This window comes from Ictidomys tridecemlineatus, chromosome 6 (assembly GCF_052094955.1).
Source record: "Ictidomys tridecemlineatus isolate mIctTri1 chromosome 6, mIctTri1.hap1, whole genome shotgun sequence".
Lineage (NCBI taxonomy): Eukaryota > Metazoa > Chordata > Mammalia > Rodentia > Sciuridae > Ictidomys > Ictidomys tridecemlineatus.
In genome coordinates, this window is record NC_135482.1 from 106,954,323 (window position 1) to 106,972,052 (window position 17,730).

The 17,730-nt window shown below is 48.1% G+C and overlaps 1 protein-coding gene across 5 annotated transcripts in view; it reads right to left on the reverse strand.

Annotated features, from left to right (window-relative positions):
- Positions 1-14,445, reverse strand: part of Tspan9 (tetraspanin 9) — a 196,100-nt gene extending 181,655 nt beyond the window's left edge. Inside the window, exons 1-2 of one of the 5 annotated variants that reach the window (XM_078015397.1) lie at positions 14,426-14,445; positions 9,072-9,113 (exon numbers count right to left, since the gene is read on the reverse strand). The gene's annotated coding sequence lies outside the window, so the exon portion shown is untranslated. Of the gene's footprint in view, positions 1-9,071; positions 9,114-14,425 lie in introns of those variants that run through there. The other 4 variants (XM_078015398.1, XM_013362286.3, XM_078015400.1 and 1 more) reach the window with 4 other exon arrangements.
- Between the last annotated feature and the right edge of the window lie 3,285 nt (positions 14,446-17,730).

The following is a 17,730-nucleotide window of genomic DNA, read 5'->3' on the forward strand; positions in this document are numbered from 1 at the left end:
GGAGATGGCTGCAGGGTCTCAGAAACACCAGGGACCACAGAGAAGGCTAGCACCACTGGGTTTAGAATGTGGCAACACTGAGGCTTTAGTTCCTGATGCAAATCATGACTATATTAAAGACATTCAGTAAAAGCACCAATACCACCAAGCAGCACCTTCTGAAGTGTTCCTTTAAAGCTGCCCCATCTGCTCCACGAAGGCCCATGAGCATTTCCTAGCAGTAACTGGCAAGCTCTGGAAGGAGGTGAGGAACCCCTGTAGCTACTCCATTGAAATTTTGCAGAATAAAAAGCTTTGGGAACTAGAGGCAAACTGGGCAAGATAAGGAAGGAAGCCAGGAGTCTGGGGGTGACCCACCCCTCCTGTGAACCCCATCTTTAAAATGCCTTGCAAGGCTGCTGCCACGGCTGGAAACAGACTGCCTTCCTACGAGGTGGTGGCATTTCAAGAGAAGACTCCTGAGGAACAGACTCCAGAAGAAAGAGCACCGAATAGCAGACTTTCAGCCAGCTCCAGACTGTGATTTGGCCCAGGAAGTTTCTTTCCAGATCTGAAACTCTCTGCCTTCTTCCTACCTTCATCTACAAATATTCGAGGGCTTCCTTGGGTCAGGCAATCTTCTAATGGCCATCCTCTCCAACAGACACTAATGGTTGGGTTGCGGGTGGCATTAGGCAGCATTCCCTGTTCACCTTCTGCAACTGACTCCATTCCCATTGCCCTGAAGGTGCACAGAGATGGAGCAGCCCTCATGTGTGAGCTGGAGACCCGACCCTGCTTTTCCGATCTTCTTCCTCCCACTAACCCACAGCCAGAGTCAGAGCACAAAGCTCAGCACACATGGTTTAAACAGCACCTGCTACCCACTAATGGAGAAAGGCCATGCGTGCTAGAGTCACCTTGCACCTCTTCCCTTGCCCAGAATCAGGGGCTCATAACTCAAGAGCCATCAGGTGAAGGGCAAATCCCACCCCCACCCAACCAGATAGCATATGAACCTAAGAAACCAGGTTGTCAGCCTGTCCCCCAGAACTGGGGACAATTCTATGGCTTCCCAATTTGACATAAGTATGTCCTACAATTAATATTACTATCCCAGAGGTGAGCACCCAGCAGGAGTATTCACAGGGAAGACAAGGTATATGGTTCAGGTCCTCCAACCCCAAGACTCTGAATGCTTCTCGCGTGCTTCATGTTCATCTGAATATCAGGATGTGAGCTCCTGGGAAGAAGAGACCCACTCTGCCTGATCTTTTCCAAACTGCAATGCCTGGGCCAAGAGCAGGCTCAAAGCACCCATCAATTCACCCAGCCCTGGTATTTCTAACTTCCCTCTCAGTGACCACAGTATGGTCCCTCTGGGAAAGCCACACCCATATTCCAAAGATGCTGCCTCTGTTGCTGTGTCCTTAAAGAGCAGTACTCAGAGCCCAAGGCATAGTCCAGTGAGCATCCTCAGGGGAAGAAAGACCATCCTTATCCTTAAGGGACCTCCAAATTTGTCAAACAACTTTGACTTATTTGGATAAGCAGTGGGTAAGGTGGACAAGGGAACTGGGTACCATCATTCTTTATGTCCATTAAGATGTGACTTTTCTGGGCAATAAGACTCCCCAGGTGGGTCAAGGCAGGCATCTCCTTTGAATTTTACATAGAGGGCTCTGTCTGTATGTATAGCAATTTTTCCCCAAGTACTTGGGATTGAACCCAGGACCCTTCATCACTGAGCTACATCCCCAGTCCTTTTAAGTTTTCACTTTGAGACAGGGTCAAAGTTGTCTGGGTTGACCTCAAACTCTATCCTCCTGCCTCAGCCTCCTTAGTCACTAGGATTTCAGGTGTGCACCACCATGTCCAACTATCTGTAACAATCTTACCCCTTCCTGCATGGCTTGCTGCCTTCAGAGCCCACTCCTGGGTGCCAGAGATGCTGTGGGAATAAGCCTTATAAGGAAACAAGAGAACTAGATAAAACAGTCAGTAGCCACAAACAGAAAGGGTTGACGACTTATCCAATCCTGCATTTGGCTAAAGCTCTCTTATTGCACAGAGCACCTAGGCCAAAAGCTGTATCAGCCTTTAAGCAATCAAAGTGTTCAGTAACTATTTGCTGATTAACCAACATTATGTTCTTTTAGCATGCTGAAGTTTGACCCATCCTCATAGCCATGGAGAACCAGAAATAATGGGGAGATAGAGCAGAGAAGTTAAGAATCAAAGAGGGTCTCCTGGGTCTCTGCTTATGAGGAGTTGACCTATCATCCTCAAACTAGCAAACTCTCATTTGGAGCAGGCTGAGGACCTCCATCCAGTTTTTCCAATTGCTTGGCCAAAAGGAACTGCTGAGGTTTCTGGTCTTGCCAGATTGCTCAAAGGTTTGCAGAGTCAGCTTCGCATGTTTCCATCATCATTGAGCACTGTAAATATGAAGCCTCTAAGCTGATTAGATATCATTAACCCTGCAGCAAGAGCACCATGCTGACATCCCCAAGTCACCCAGATGCATCAGGGACATTCCTGAGTGTGGCACCAGGCCACACTCCCTCCTGTTCAACAGTTTTCACCAACTCCCTTGCTGAGCTACATCAGGCCTCCCACAGTGGGATCATGGAGGAGGAGGTGAAGAAAGAGAATGGCCAAGAGGCTGTGCCACGGGGTGCAGAATGCTTACCACCACAGAGCATTTCTTTTCCAAAAGATACTGAAAGGGAGCAGGGAGAAAATAAAACACTTTGGGTTTTCAAATGTGAAAGCCCACTTTGGTTTGTTCTAATTTGATGAATGCACAAACCACCAGGCAGATGACAGGCAAAAGAACACTCCTGTGCTGGGAGAGTGTTTTCCATCAGGTCCAGTGAGCAGAGTGGGGGCGGCTATTTGATGAATGACCAGAGCCAGGGAAAACTTCTCCACCAGCAGCTCCCCGACAGCATCCTCAAAATTGGGACTTAGGGATTTATTAATGCCCCATTTCTCACTCTTTTCCTGCTTCCTCCTGCCTTCTGGCCATTGGTGACATTTCACAGACAGGGAAGAGCTACCAAGGAAGGGCATGAAAAGAGAAAATTATAAAAATGAATACCTTGCGGGAAGTCAAAATGTCAAGTCCACCATGAGTTCCTGAGAAGAAAAAGGTAACGTGCATCTCACAGACCCAGGCACTCCTGTTCTACATGTGAGGTTCCTAGGGGGTGGGAGGGAAGCCTGGAGCATAGCAGTTGCAGTATTTGTTGGCAAATCAATGAGTGGAATTCCAGCAGTGGCCAGCTATCTGTGTGAAAGGTCTGTCACTTACAGACTCATATTTTTCAAAAATGCCATGAAAGTTAGCAGGGGTACCAAGAAGCCAAGCTCTTGGCTCTCTGCTTTCAGAGGCCAGGAAGATTCAATTTAGATGGTTCAAGAAGACCTAGGGCCACAGACGCTATTACAAAGTCTAAACCTCTGCTGGCACTAGCCCTATACACACACAGAAAATCTACCTCAAACAGCACTTCCAACCAACATGAAAAGTGAATGTCCTGGCCAGGCATGGTGTTGCACGCCTGTAATCCCAGCAGCTTGGGAGGCTGAGGTAGGAGCATCACAAGTTCAAAGCCAAACTCAGCAACTTTAGCAAGACCCTGTCTCAAAATAAAAAATAAAAAGGGCCGGGGATGTGACTCAGTGGTTAAGTACTCCTGGGTTCAATCCCTGATACAAAAAAAAGTAAGTACCCTACCCTTGCCAATATCTGTGGTTGGCCTATCTGGGGTGGAGTAGGCTGGGAAGAAAGGGGGATTACAGTTTTCCTAAGACCTGTGGGGGCTATTTGCAAAGATTCCAGTTCTCGGACATCTGGGCAAGAGAGGGGTTGCACATCCATCCCCTCTCATCCCTGAACACACACCCTTGGATATGGCATGGCCATTCTGCCACCAGAGGAGCTGTCTCTTCCACCCCTGGAGCTCCACTGGTCCTGAGATTTGCTTTGGCCAGCAGTAGATGGATACTGTGTTTGGGAGGCTTTCAAGTCCAGACCTTACAAGAAGATGATTCCGTTTTCTCCTAAAAGGCTAGCGTCCTTGACAATGAAAAGCCAGAAGGGGGAAAAAGGCCCACTGACTCTCTTGCACCATCCAGTCCCTGCAGAGCCACTAGCTGACTGTTACTGCAGTAATGAGCTCAGGAGTGACCAGCTGAGCCCAGACTAAAGGTGAGCAAATGAAAGCCACAGCATAGCGGGCAAATGAAATGGAGAGTATATGAATCCACTAAATTATGGGGTGCTCTGTTGTGCTGCATAGATTACTGATTTTAAAAACCCATTCAGCAAGTCTAGGTGGCCACTGAAAAGAATAAGTCATTCTCATGTGAAAGGATGACTAAAGAAGTTGAAGAAGAAGAAGTCCAATACAATTCTATCTGCAGACATTGAGAACATAACTAGGTGGGTGGCTAGATGCTCGTTTAGCATTAAAATATCTGAAATGAATAGAAAACAAAGTATTAACAGCGATTATCTCTGAAGGGCAGGATTATGGGAGATTTTCCTTTCTATAATTTATGTAACATTTGAATATTAAAATGAGTTTTATTTTTGTAACAGAAAGATGCTTTTTTAAAAATTCATGTTTCCCAAAACATCCCTTTTTCATCCTCATTCCCCTGCTCCCCACTGCCAGCCTCCTGAACCTAAGCTGCTCCAGGAAGCATTTAAGGTACCCGCAAGCAAGGACCCCACACTCTGTCCAGCCATACCTCTCACTCTCCACCTGGGCTTATGCTCCCATCCCCGCAAGCCCAACCTCAGATTTTCACCCCTCAAAATGCCACCAGGCAAAGAGCCCCTTTCCTTCACCTCCCCAAATCCCAGCCCTCCCTCTGGGCTCTGATCTGTCTCCCCTGAGTTCCTCTACAAATCCTCAGAAACAATTCCACTGCCCTTGCCCTTGACTGAACAGTGGCCTGTGTTATTCTCCCTGCACTGCCAGTACAGACCACTCCTTACAGACACCCACTAACCAGCCACCACCATCCCCAGCTTCTCTAACAGTGTCAGAGGCAGAGCCAAGTCAGGTAGTTCCAAACCCTCTTCCCTCTCTGCCCCTGCACAACCTGGACAAGGTGAGGACCCCACCCCAACCTGGACCTTCCTCCCCTCCCCCACTCACCTCCAGCAGCAAAGCGCAGAGAGTCAGTGTGAATGGCTGTTAATTTAGAGTGACTCACCCCATGGCTGATGCTGTAAGCACTCCGCCTCCCCACCCGCTGGATCCACATGCTGCATCCACACATACATACATAATGGTCAAACAGATCCACACTCTGGCTTCAAACCTAATTGCCTTCCTGGGGGACACAACAGCTCTTCCTCACTCAGGGCCCTGCAATCTACACATTCAGTTTTTAAACAAAGCTGTTTAGAATCTCCCAGGATTAAGATGAGTGGAAAATTGCAAGCCCAGACCTCTACCTCATTTTCTCTAAAACAAAACATGTCACTCTGCATGCTCACACACCCAGAAACACACTCTATTCAAATCCCACCAGTCATCCTACCCCTCAGAGCCCTGCTATATATAGGATTTGACCCAGAAGGGACCTGGGGCTCTCTGAGGCAGGATATGCTCCCTCTATCCCGGGCACCTCCCTCTCCAGGGTTTATTGGGAGCTTGAGACCCCCAAGCCTCAGTCTCTATGCTGTGGCAGGTACAAGAGGAGAAGCCTTAGGCAGGGCTGCCAGGCGCCATGCCCTCTGAGGGGACTTCACATCACAGGTATACACTGACCTACTGAGTAGGCACAGGAGGGCCTCTCCACTGAGTCCCAGAAGAATGCAGGAGAACTCCCACCCACACAAACCCATGTGGGCACACCCAGTCACACACATGCTAGGACAGGCACACATGTACTCACCTACACACACAGGTATGCCCACACCCTGTTTCAACCTTGTTCTGGACATATCCCCCAAGATCACTCCTCTGCCTATCTATGGTTCCCAGAGGCCTTCTCCTTCACTTTCTTTTTAATGTTTATTTTTTTAGTTATTGGTGGACACAATATCTTTATTTTATATTTATGTGGTGCTGAGGATCGAACACAGTGCCTCACGCATACAGGTGAGCGTTCCACCACTGAGCCACAACCCCAGCCCCTTCTCCTTCACTTTGAACCTGACATGCTCCCCTCGTTGAAGTGGAAGCAACATAGACTATATGTGCTGACAGCAACATGTGCACCCTATAATTGGGGGACATGTACATGCAAGTATACACACAGCTGGGGCCACAGCCCACCAGGGTTCTAGAAGCCTGTCCCAAGCAGAGGTAGACATTATTCTAATTGTACAATAATATATTTATTTTAATTTTTGTTTTTAACCTGAGGAAAGGCCATTTTTCAAATCTGCACAAAGATGCTATACAAGTTACTAAGAACCTTACCAAGATCCTGCACCAAAGACCTCAGGCTCCTCCAGTCCTTCCACAGTGACAGCCAAGCCTTCCCAACAAGTGGGGGAATCCTAGGAGGCACCTACCAAGCTTCCTAAATCTTCAGACCCCTTGGACTGTTTTCCACACAATCCTGTTCCTATCACAAGATCAGATATTTTAACAAATGCTGACCATTGAGAGTAGAGACAGTCACAAGACTCTCAGAAAGCAAGCAAGTGTCCAAAACAGAATCCATTTCCAGCCATCCACCGCATAGGCGATGAGAGGGAGAAGAGAAGGCAGGAGGGGGTGTGGTAATCTCAAAAGTGCAGACAATATTAAACAAGGAATAGTTCCCCAAAATCTATATTGGGTCCCAAGGTGTCAACTGAACCACTCGGGGGTGTGACAGTGGCTCCCAAGGTCAACAGAAGAACTCCTCCTCTGCCTCCCACTCTCAGAGCCCCAGGCTGGTTCCAGATGAGTTTTTAGTTGTTTGTTGGTCTCTCTGAACTACACCCAGGCACTTTCTCTTTTCATGATGCTGTGGCTACAACCAAAATTGGAGTTATTAACCTATAGAGCTGGAGTCCAGCCATGGAGCCTTCCAACTCATAACTGCACTGGCAGGGGCAGGAGGCAGAGAGTTCAAATGAAAGTAGCCGCACCAATGAGGCATCTTTACAGAGATGGTGTGGCCATCTCTGTAAACAACCTCTGTGCACCCTTTCATCAGAAATCAGGCCACCGGGTTTACTCATTAACCTCTTTCATCGGCTATCTACCTCTAGACCAGAGGCAGAGAAGGCATTAGCTGGAGGAAGAGGTATTAGGATACTCCAGAACTGGAAGCCAAAAGCCAGGCATGTTCTACCTCCAAAACAACCTACAGCAGAGCTAAAAGGGTCCTTGGCCATGAATCACCCAACCTCCCATTTGCAGGTAAGGAAACAGGACTGAAGAAAGCAATTAATTTGCAAAGGTCACCTCCAGTGAGAGAACGGAACAGAAGCCAGGATGAGATCCTCCCTCCCCAGGGCTGGTCATGATTCCAGAGGCCCACAGCATGACAAGAAATGGCCAAACCAAAGCCATGAGAGAGGATAAACTTCCTGTCTGCAAAGTCCTTACTCAGGTCTCTTTCACTCTAGTTTCAACACAGACTGCAGAACCAAGACAGTCATCTGGCTGGAAATGGTGTGATGTCAGAGGCTGTCTGTCTCCGCAAGGACACACAGGCCTCCTGGGCGGCTCCCCACCAAGTTCTGTCTGGCAGGGCCCACCAGAAGCAGACCCCACAGGATCTGTGATGAGGCAAGAGGTGCTGCACACAGGAGGACCACCATTCTCTTGTCCTCAGGTCCCTCCTTCTCTGCCACCTGACTGTCACCAGACTGTGTTTTCTTGGCCTAAGCCCATGTGCCAGGCTCCACTGCTCAGTCCAACTATAGGCGGTGCCCCAAATCCCAGAGCTGTGAGAATGAAAGTGGACACCCATGCAGGTCCCAGGAGGGAGGAAGACTCAAAATGAGAGCTCACACATTCCTGCACAGGCAGGCTTGGGGAGGGCCCTGCAGCAGATTCCCAGGGGCTGAGGAGAAGGGACCCAATTCTGTAAAAGGCCAGGCACAGAAACTGGGTTGGAATCCCTGCTCATCTATCACAGGAAAAACTGTAAAATGCAAGAGAATGACAGCTACCCCACGGGACTATGATGACAGTGAAATGAGATTTAAATCACAATGTCATATAATTACACTAAATTCACTGTGAACATTCGTAAAGGGTCTAAAAACTGGACTGATGACAAACATAAATAAGTACAAAGCATGGTGGGACAATAAGAAGTACAGGGCCACTCTTGGGCCACCAAATAATCCCTGCTGGAACTCAGACAGGGGACTCTTTAGGCAAAATAAGCCACCAGTCAGTACCATTCAGTTCCCCCTCTTTCTCCACCAACCACACTACTGGGTTCACGGAAGGTAAGAGATTACAAATCACCCAGCAGGGAGAAGCCACAGGATAAAATGTACATAAATTAAAACATAAAAAGGCCCAGGTCTGTAAGCAGCTCCTCCAGGGAGCCTGAATCAGCACCATCCACAGGGGCTGCCAGTAGCTCCAGCCTGCTAGCTCAGCAGGGGCATCGATGCACAAGGGCTGGGAACAAAGACACGCCATCAGCAAGACCCCAGGAGCCTGGAGGAGCAGAGAGGGGGCACTCCTGCAGCAGCGGCAAAGAGGAATGGAGACACACAGGACTGGCCTGGACTCCCACAGCTTCTGTTCCTGGCCTGCTGGTGAGAGGCCAAGCCACCCTGGCTCCCCAGCCTGTGGGGAGGAGACAGGAAGCAGGAAGTTAAAAGCCTCTCCTGCTTCCCTAAGCTTCCTCCACACAATTGGGGTGGCCAAGAAAGGAATGAAGGGTACTCTCAGTGGTCAATCAGAAACAGTGGAGCTCCAAAGCCCACTTTAAAAACCTTATAAATCCCAAGTCAGGAGCAAGGGCAGATGAACATCTAGAAAATGTCAGCATCTTATTCTATCCTTCCCAACCCACAGTTAAAGGGCAAGAAAAATGGACTTCAGTTTATTAACACACAGATTTTCAGAGACCCCGGCACACAATGGACCCAGGCTGATACTGACCTTTGCTGTATTTTCTGTAAACACCTTGGTCCCAGAGTATTCCTGCAGGAAATTTAAAAAAAAAAAAAAAATTGTATCACCACTTTGCTATGAAGTCACTCTAGGGTGAATTCTAGAGCAATGGCCACTCTTTGGGGCAGCAGTCTCCCACCAAGACCCCATTGATTCAACAACTGGAAAAGACCAAAAATGGCAAACAGATTCCAGCTGTGGTGCAATTCCACTCAGCTGGTGGTGGGTGCCTAAAGCATTATGAGCAGAACCCGAACCCTGGCTCAGTAGGAAAGACAGCTGCAATAGATTAGTGATGTCTGCTATGGGCTGCTATGGGCAGTTATAGAAGTAACAGTATCCACATTACATATATATAGTCCCTGAGGTAGACCCCAGGCATCTAATGATATAACATTCTGACCACTCAAAAGAGACCCGAAGATTCAAAATACATAGAAGTGTGTAACTTCCATGAGACATCGGCTTGATCAACATACACTATGAGGCTGATATAATGGGATGGGCCACTGTGTTGTTTTCCTCCCTACCACATCCAAAACTACTTTTAATAGCATAGTAGAAAGTAGTGCAAAATGACCGTCAAATGGGAGATAAAACTGCAACAGAAGTTGGAAGGGCAGTTAACTTGGAGTGTGAGGATATATATACAGGAAACACTTGACTCTTCACAGAAACATGACTCCGGAGAAAGCCAAGCCTGTGTGCAAATATTGCTGTGGATGCAAGTGTGGGATTCTGGAAGGTTCAAGGCTTGTTTCTTGAGAAGGTCAGGGGTCCACATTGCCTAGACTGTGCCTCACAGCAGGGAGTACAGTGAGAACATCAGAAAATCCATGAGCTGGAGGGACTCAGAATCTAGTTGGAGAAATAATGCCCCATGGAAACAGCAAACAGCATCACATTTTTCACAATCACCCAGCTCAGAAGCAGTTTCAAAGTTCCTTTGTGGCCTCATCTGATCAATTCACAAACGGTCTTGGGTCATGCAGGGTCATTCCCTCCTCACCATCTTTCATGGCTGCCCAACCACTCTCCTGACCAAGATTTCCCCTCTTCTCAGATTCAGGTCTCCCCGTCCTTAAGACCAGGCCTGCTTCTGTAACTCCTACTCAAAACCTGCACAGATTCCAGGCCCCTCCCGCAAGGGAATGACCCTGCATGACGCAAGGTTGACCAGCCCCCTGCCTGCATTTCTCTTGAATGAATGAATGAATGGACAGATGAAACTCTTTAGCTGGACATTTGAAGTCAACACAATATAACCTCTATCTACCTATCGAGTCCTTTCTCCAATGGCTTCCCTCCACACAATCCACACACTGGCCCCACTGGGCTACTCATACACCCAAACACCTTCCCAGTGCCTATCCTCAGGCTGATCCTTCCTCCCTCTGCCCAAACTCAAGCCTCCCTTCAGCACTGGCATCCACCACAACCTGTTGCATAAAGTGCTCCTTCTCAATCGGGGTCACTGATCCACGTTTAAACCCACTTGACACTCTTCTCTCAGAAGTTACTCACTTTGTACTCTAAACTGTCATTTCCAAACCCCTTTCCTAGCCCCTTCCTGGATTACACACCCATGAAGACAAGGACCTTTATCTTTTTTCTTTTTGCATCATCAGAACTTTGCACAGAGCCAGGATATGCTAACACACACCTGTAATTCAGCTGCTCAGGAGGCTGAGGCTGGAAAATCACAAATTCAAAGTCAGCTTGAATAACTTAGAGAGACCCTGTCTCAAAATAGAAAATAAAAAGGGTTGCGGACACATTTGTAATTACAGAGACTTGGGAGGCTGAGGCAGGAGGATCGCAATTTGTGGGCTAGCCTTGGCAACTTAGCGAGGACCTCAGCCACTGAGCAAGACACTCACTTGAAATAAAAAATTTGAAAAAAAAAAAAAGGCTGGGAATGTAGCTCAGCTCAGCTCAGTGGTAGAGCACTCCTGGGTTCAACACCCAGTATGGGGGAAAAAAAAAAAGAGCTTAGCAAAACTCTTTTATATATATATATCACACACGTTAAGCATTTGAAAAATTCACTGAAGAATCACCCAAGGCAAAGTCTGAAAGCCAACAGTCAGGCAAGGGTAGAAAATGCCATAGAAATTCCAAAGAAAAAGGCTCATTTGGGATGGGTGGCCAGGGAAGGCTGAAAAGAGCTATCCCTGCATAGAACCTTGAAGGACGGAAAGGAAGGTATGGGGAGAGCATTTCAGGAAAGTGAAGAGTATGGACTAAAGAACAAAAAGGAAAGAACAAAGCATGTTTGGGAGATCAGTCTGGCTAGACCCAAGGGTTTCCTAGAGGGAGAAGAGTGGGAGAGGAGCTAGATAGGCAGGCTGGGGCTAGAGGAGAAGGATGCTGACTGCCGGGCTAAGGCATCTGGACCAGATCCATTCCCCCTTAGTCAGTGGGGATGACGACCACAGCAAGCCTGGGGCTCAATGGGAAAAGAAAAGAAGTCTTGTCCTCTCTTGTTCCAAGCATATTAGTCGAGTCTCCCCAGTTAGGTTATAAATAACAGCCTCCATTTACTGCACACCTGCTGTGTATGAGGCCCTAAGCTACATGCTTCACATACATTATCTCATTGCTCCTTCCCACAGTCCTGAGAACTTGGTATTGTTATCCTTAGTTTGTAAGCTGGAAGCTGAGACCAAAAGAGGTGATAGCCCATGCCGAAGGCCTTACCCACTCACTCATTTGCTTCATAGTCCTAGCGTGGAGGTTACAGAGCCAGAGATGCAGGAGGGTACTCCTGTCAGTTAGCTTGGGCCCAAGGGCTACTCATTGATGCGGCTGCCTCTCTACAACTCCCTTTATTAATCACTTAAGGGCAGCACATATTAAGCACACAGTGGAATCTTAATAAGCACACCACACTGAACACAGAATGGTGGTTGCCAGGACCTCGGAGGAGTGGGAAACAGGGAATTGTTTTTTAATGGACAGAGTTTCAGTTTTGCAAGATGAAAAGTTCTGGAGATCTGTTGTGCAATAATGTGTGTTCTTTTTGGGGGGAGGGTACCGGGGATTGAACTCAAGGGAACTCGACCACTGAGGCACACTCTCGGCCCTATTTTGTATTTTATTTAGAGACAGGGTCTCACTCAGATGTTTAGCGCCTTGGTTTTTGCTCCACCCACCCGGCTTTACGTGTGTTCTCAATGCTACTGAACTGTTGTACGTTAGAGCCCTTAAAAAAAGGTTAAGATGGGCTGAGTGTGGTGGCACAGGCCTATACTCCCAGTAACTTGCAAAGCTGAGGCAGGAGGATCACAAGTTCAAGATCAGCCTCAGCAACAGCAAGGCCCTAAGCAACTTAATGAGAACTTGTCTCAAAATTTAAAAAAAAAAAAAAGGTTAAGATGGTACATTTTACGTTGTGTTTTCTGCCATAATTAAAAGCCTAATGTAAATAAAACACATTTAATTATTTGTCTGGCTGCTGATAACATACTATTAATTATGTGATGCTGGAAGAGACCCTAGAAACATTTTAATTCAATATCCCTCTAAATCAAAGAGTTGGAAAGGGGAGGTAGACTGCCCAAGGTTGCACAAATAGAGCTAAGACAAGGCTCAATACAGAGGTAGGAAAGAGAGGCGCATGGCATGAGGGGTCAGAAGCCATGAGTTCAAGTTTTGCTTCTCTCTTAATGAGTTTTTTGACCTTAGAAAAGTTTATTCCCTCTACGCCTCATTTTTATAACCTATGAGAAGGCAACTAAAATAACATACTTCACAAGGATATGTATGAATCAAATAAAATTAAATACAGCTAATGTGCAGTGAATATACTGGCCAACTATAAATGACTTTATAAACACTCATTATTCTTATTAATATGAAATCTCTGTTCACAGATTTAAAGAGCCCTACCAGAAGATTAAAACCTGATAAGTCAAACAAACAAAAACCCCATCCATTCTGGAACACTTTCAACAGTTCATGGCCTTGTGCATTAGCAGGTCTTCCACGAGTGAGAGAAGAACTGAATTATACCTCAGGTTCTGTGCCCCCGGATCCTCTTCCCGCTCTTACATTCAACCTACATACAGCCCAGTTATATCAGCCATGCTGGGACCAGGCTGAGGGTAGGAAGCTGGGGTGATTGTCTGCCTCTCTGGCTGCATTCCTCAGCTAAATATAAATGATTTGTCCAGTCCATTGTTTGAAATTATCCATAATCCCTCTCCTCCCCTCCCCATTCATCATGATGGCAGGCTGACTGCACATCTTTATAGCAAAAATATACATACAAAACCTTCACTCCGGCTATTTTTAGTAAAGAAAAGGGAAGTGTCAGGTACACATGGGTCAGAGCATGAGTCCCTAGTCTCCACTAATCCAGGAAAGCTTCCTGGAGGAGGAAATGCCTGAGTTGCCCCAGTGAAGGGGACAGCTGCAGGTCAGAAAGGCACTGTCACAACAAATCAAGAAATTTGGTTCCCGGAACAGAGCCTAGAAAGCTGCTGCTTTCTTTTCCCACTTTAGAGGAGGATGAGGAGGAAATGTCGGGATACCCAGGAGATCCCATATTACCCCAAGACTGTCAACTTCCCTAGATGCTATAGACATTCCGGGAAAGATGCAGGAAAAAATAGAGCAACACATTAAAGACAGAGATCCCAAATTCTAGTTCCAACATGCACAACTACAAATACTGGTCTCATAAGCTAGTGGCTTATTTGGACTTTTTTTTTTTTTAACCACAAGAAAGTTTTTAAAAGTCCCAAACTTGAGTGCACAGATGGGCTGCATCTCGGACTTAGGGACGTGCCAAAGCCCTGTCACTCTGAGAACCGATCTGCCAGCAGTGGCCCAAGGAGTGATTGGGGGTACCCAGGAAGCTGCAGGCAGTATCCCAACCTGCCCAAAAGGTCCTGGCCCTCTCTATGCGCCCTGTATGAACTGTCAAGCCAGTCTACTGGACCCTTGACAGCTCCGAGGGTGTCCCTTTCTGCTGCATCCTACGAACCTCCCATCCCTTCCCCTGGGCTTCCGTTGTCCACTCTCCTGCAACCCCATTCCCGAAGGTCTTCCTCCGAGCCTCTCCCTAGGCAGACTCCTGTCGGCTGAGTGACTGGGCTCCGCACGCACCTTCCCGCCCCCCTCTCGCGGCGCCTGCCCCATTCCTCCTCCTCTCGCCCCACTGTCGCCCTGCCCACACCGCCTCCCCAGAGTACCGCCTCCTCGGGACGCCCCCAGCCGCGTCCCCCCTCTCGGGACCGGGTGGGAGGCTGGCCTGTCCAGCCGGGCACCAACCCGAGCCCCCGCGACTTTGCGCCTCGAGAGCCTCGCGCAGCCGCCCGCCGCCCGGCCGCACTCACCGCGCTCGCCGGAATGTGGCTCCCGGCTCGGCTCGCGCTCCCGCACCACCGCCGCCGCCGCCAGCGGAAACGGGGGGCGGGGCCGGAGCGGGGGCGGGGCCTTCCCGGGAACGCCGAGGCCGCGGGCGGGGCGGGGCGGGGCGGGGCCAGCCGAGGGCCGGAGAGCGCCGTGGGAAGAGTGCGCCGCGCTAGCCCGGAGCCGCCGCTAGGGCCAGGCGGAGGGCGCCCCGGAAAGCGCCGAGTCGAGAGCGGCCACCGGAGCCCGCTCCTCCACCACCGCGTCCAGGTCCCCAGCCTTAGAGCTGGAAGGAGGCCAGGCCCGGCCAGGAGCGCCTCCCTCTGCGGGCTCCGGAAAACTCCCTCCGCACCCCGCCGCCCGGATTCCCCGACCGGCGGCTCCCCCGAGGTGTTACTACGGCGCCTCCCCCTGCCCGGATCGGGCCTGGCCGCGCCCTGGCCCGGGTTGGGGAGAGGGAGGGCAAGGCCTGCTAGGTGGCGCTCCTGGGCTCGGCGCCCACACAACACCCCGAGGCCGCCTGGGCTAGGGGCTCAGCTTTCCCGCTCGTGCCAGTCTGTCTGGCCTCACCACCCCCACCCCACACCGAAGAAATCTTCCCCTGGTATTTCGGGCGCACTATTTGAGGTGCTGACAACGCGGGTGTGTATTAGATACTGCCCCGAGATACCCTGTTGGAGGAGCCGCTGCCTCCCCAGGAGCTAGAGGCCTCCAAGTGTTGGTAAAGGGCACCGTGGGCCGGGAGGGGCCGGAGTGAAGCTGGAGAAACTCAAGTTTGACATCTCGGGCCTCGCGCTTCCTATTGGCTTTCCCAGGCCTGCATTCCTGAAGCCAGAGGCCTAAATTTGCACCAAAGTGACCACTAAAACCGTCATCTTTCATCATTGTTGTCATTGACAATCTAATTTGTGCTTCCACTTGCATGAGTGTGATTTGAGACTTATTTATTTATTTATTTATTTATTTGAGATACGAGATCTTGCTATGTTTTCCAGCCTGGTCTTGAGCTCCTGTGCTCAAGTGATCCTCCCATCACAGCTTCCCAAGTAGAGACTACAGGCATTGACCACCAGTCTACTTGAGACAAACCTTTAAAAACCTGGCTATAATCTCAAGGGACCCCCTTTGCTTTCTCCTAATTATACTGGCAGTTTCCACTCATCTACTGAGCTTCCCTCCACAACAGTCTTGTTTTTGACTATTAGACTTAACCCATCATCTGTCCACTTCTGATTCCCCTTTTCCACCAAAAGAAATATTCTACTTCTTTTTAAAAAAAAAAAAAAAAACTTTGCTTGACACCCCATATGCATAAAACCTTGCCAGGCTAACCCCACATTGCCAACTCTGCCCACCTTCCAAAAGAGGAAACTGGCTCAGGCAGAAGACTTGATACTGATGTCTACCAGTGAGTGATCAAACTGTAAAAACAGTGGAGGCAGCCTGGTGAGGGAGCAAACATGGGTCTGTAAAAACAGACAGCTGTCCAAATCCTGGCTCTGCCTCTTACAGTAACAGGCTGTGACTGCACTGGGCCTCAGTCTCCTCACCTCTGAAATGGGGCATAATAATAGAACACCTGCAGGGTTGATGGGCTGACCAAGATGATGAACGCAACAGCACAATACTTGATGCCAAGTGAGTACTCCAAAAAATCCTTCTGCCCTTTACAGGAAGATAAACAAATCTGAAATGATAGAATGATGGAGTCTTAAGAAGTGAAAGGATCCTTAGAAGATTCTCCAAGAGCAATTACCCAGACATGGAAGATTCAGTACCTGCAGGGTAAACCTGAGGAAAAAAGAGCTATAAAGGACAAGAGATTGTTCAGAATAAAGAGGCCAAGGTGACTTATAGTCTATGAGGCAGACATATGCTATTCAAATCCACTGTGGACAAAACTCAAATAAACCTGCCAATGAAACAAGACACTTTTAGAGAAAGAATTCCCAAAAGCACAAGATCACAATTTACTGGGTCAGGCTTCTGAAAAATGTTGCTGAGTTTCCATTTTTCAGATCCTAAAAAAATTCTGAGGGATAACCATAGATTAGATTAGATATGGGTAAGGTGACTATATCCAGGTTCTTGAGCCACAACCCATTTACTCCTCTTGTCCTGGTATAGTTATTAACAGTGCCCTTTTCACTTTCAGAATATACTGGTTTGGACAATAAATTATATGCCACTTTAACTATGACCACAGGCAAAACTCCAAAGGGCTCCTTCCAGCCTTGAATGCCAGAAACTCTGCTGGCATTTCTGGATCCCCAAGGATTTTGAAAGATAGTGTGTCAGTTTATCCCCTTGAAATCACCAAATCAAATCAAAAATGATAAAAAGCAAAAAGTAAATTTTCAGCCAGCACCCTGTGAAGCTTCGGTGACAGTGGCTGCTGAATGGTGACACCTAGTGAGAAGAATTGGAACTGCAGAAGCCTGGGTTTCAGGGAATGCTTCACTTTCCGCCACAGATTTCCAGTTGACGTGCAAACCAGAGAGCAACAGCTAACATCTACCAAGTACTTATGTGCCAGGCATGGTCCTAAGCATGTCATGCTTTAATTCGTTGATCCTCACACTCCACCAGGTAGGTACAGTCTTCATTCATTATACAGATGAGGAGATTGAGGCTCAGGACGAGGTAATTTTTCTTAGGTTATTTAGGCACTAGATAGCTAAGCTATTATTCCAGAGTGTTTGGCCTGCACACATAACTGCTACTCTATTCCATGTTTAGTGATGTGCAAAGTTACATTAGTGGTATCTTCCACCAAGAGTGACTTAGGAAAGAGGCAAAGGTAGGTAGAGAAGCAGAATGTAACAGGAGTTCTATTCCCATGTCTACCAGTAAAGAAGGAACAGTTTCTGCATCTATAAAAACATGACATTAAAACAGACAAGAAAACATATAAACCATCCATTAAATGTACAGTGAATCTGCTCTGTGTGTGGGTGTTGCAGGGGATGGACCCCAGGCCTCATATATGCTAAGCAAGTGCTCTACTAAGTTACACCCCCAGCCCAGTGTTACTATTTTTAGCTTCTAAACGTAGTAACTCTACCTTGTTATTGACTTGCTATAAAGTATGGACTAAATCAAAGGCAGGCAAACTTTGTCAGTAAAAGGACACATATTAGCCAGGTATAGTAGCACATGCCTATAATACAGCTACTTGGAAGACTGAGACAGGAGGATGGCAAAATTGAGGCCAGCCTGAGCAACGTAGCATGACCCTATCTCAAAATAAAACTTAAAAGCCTGGAAATGTAGTTCTGAGGTAGTATGT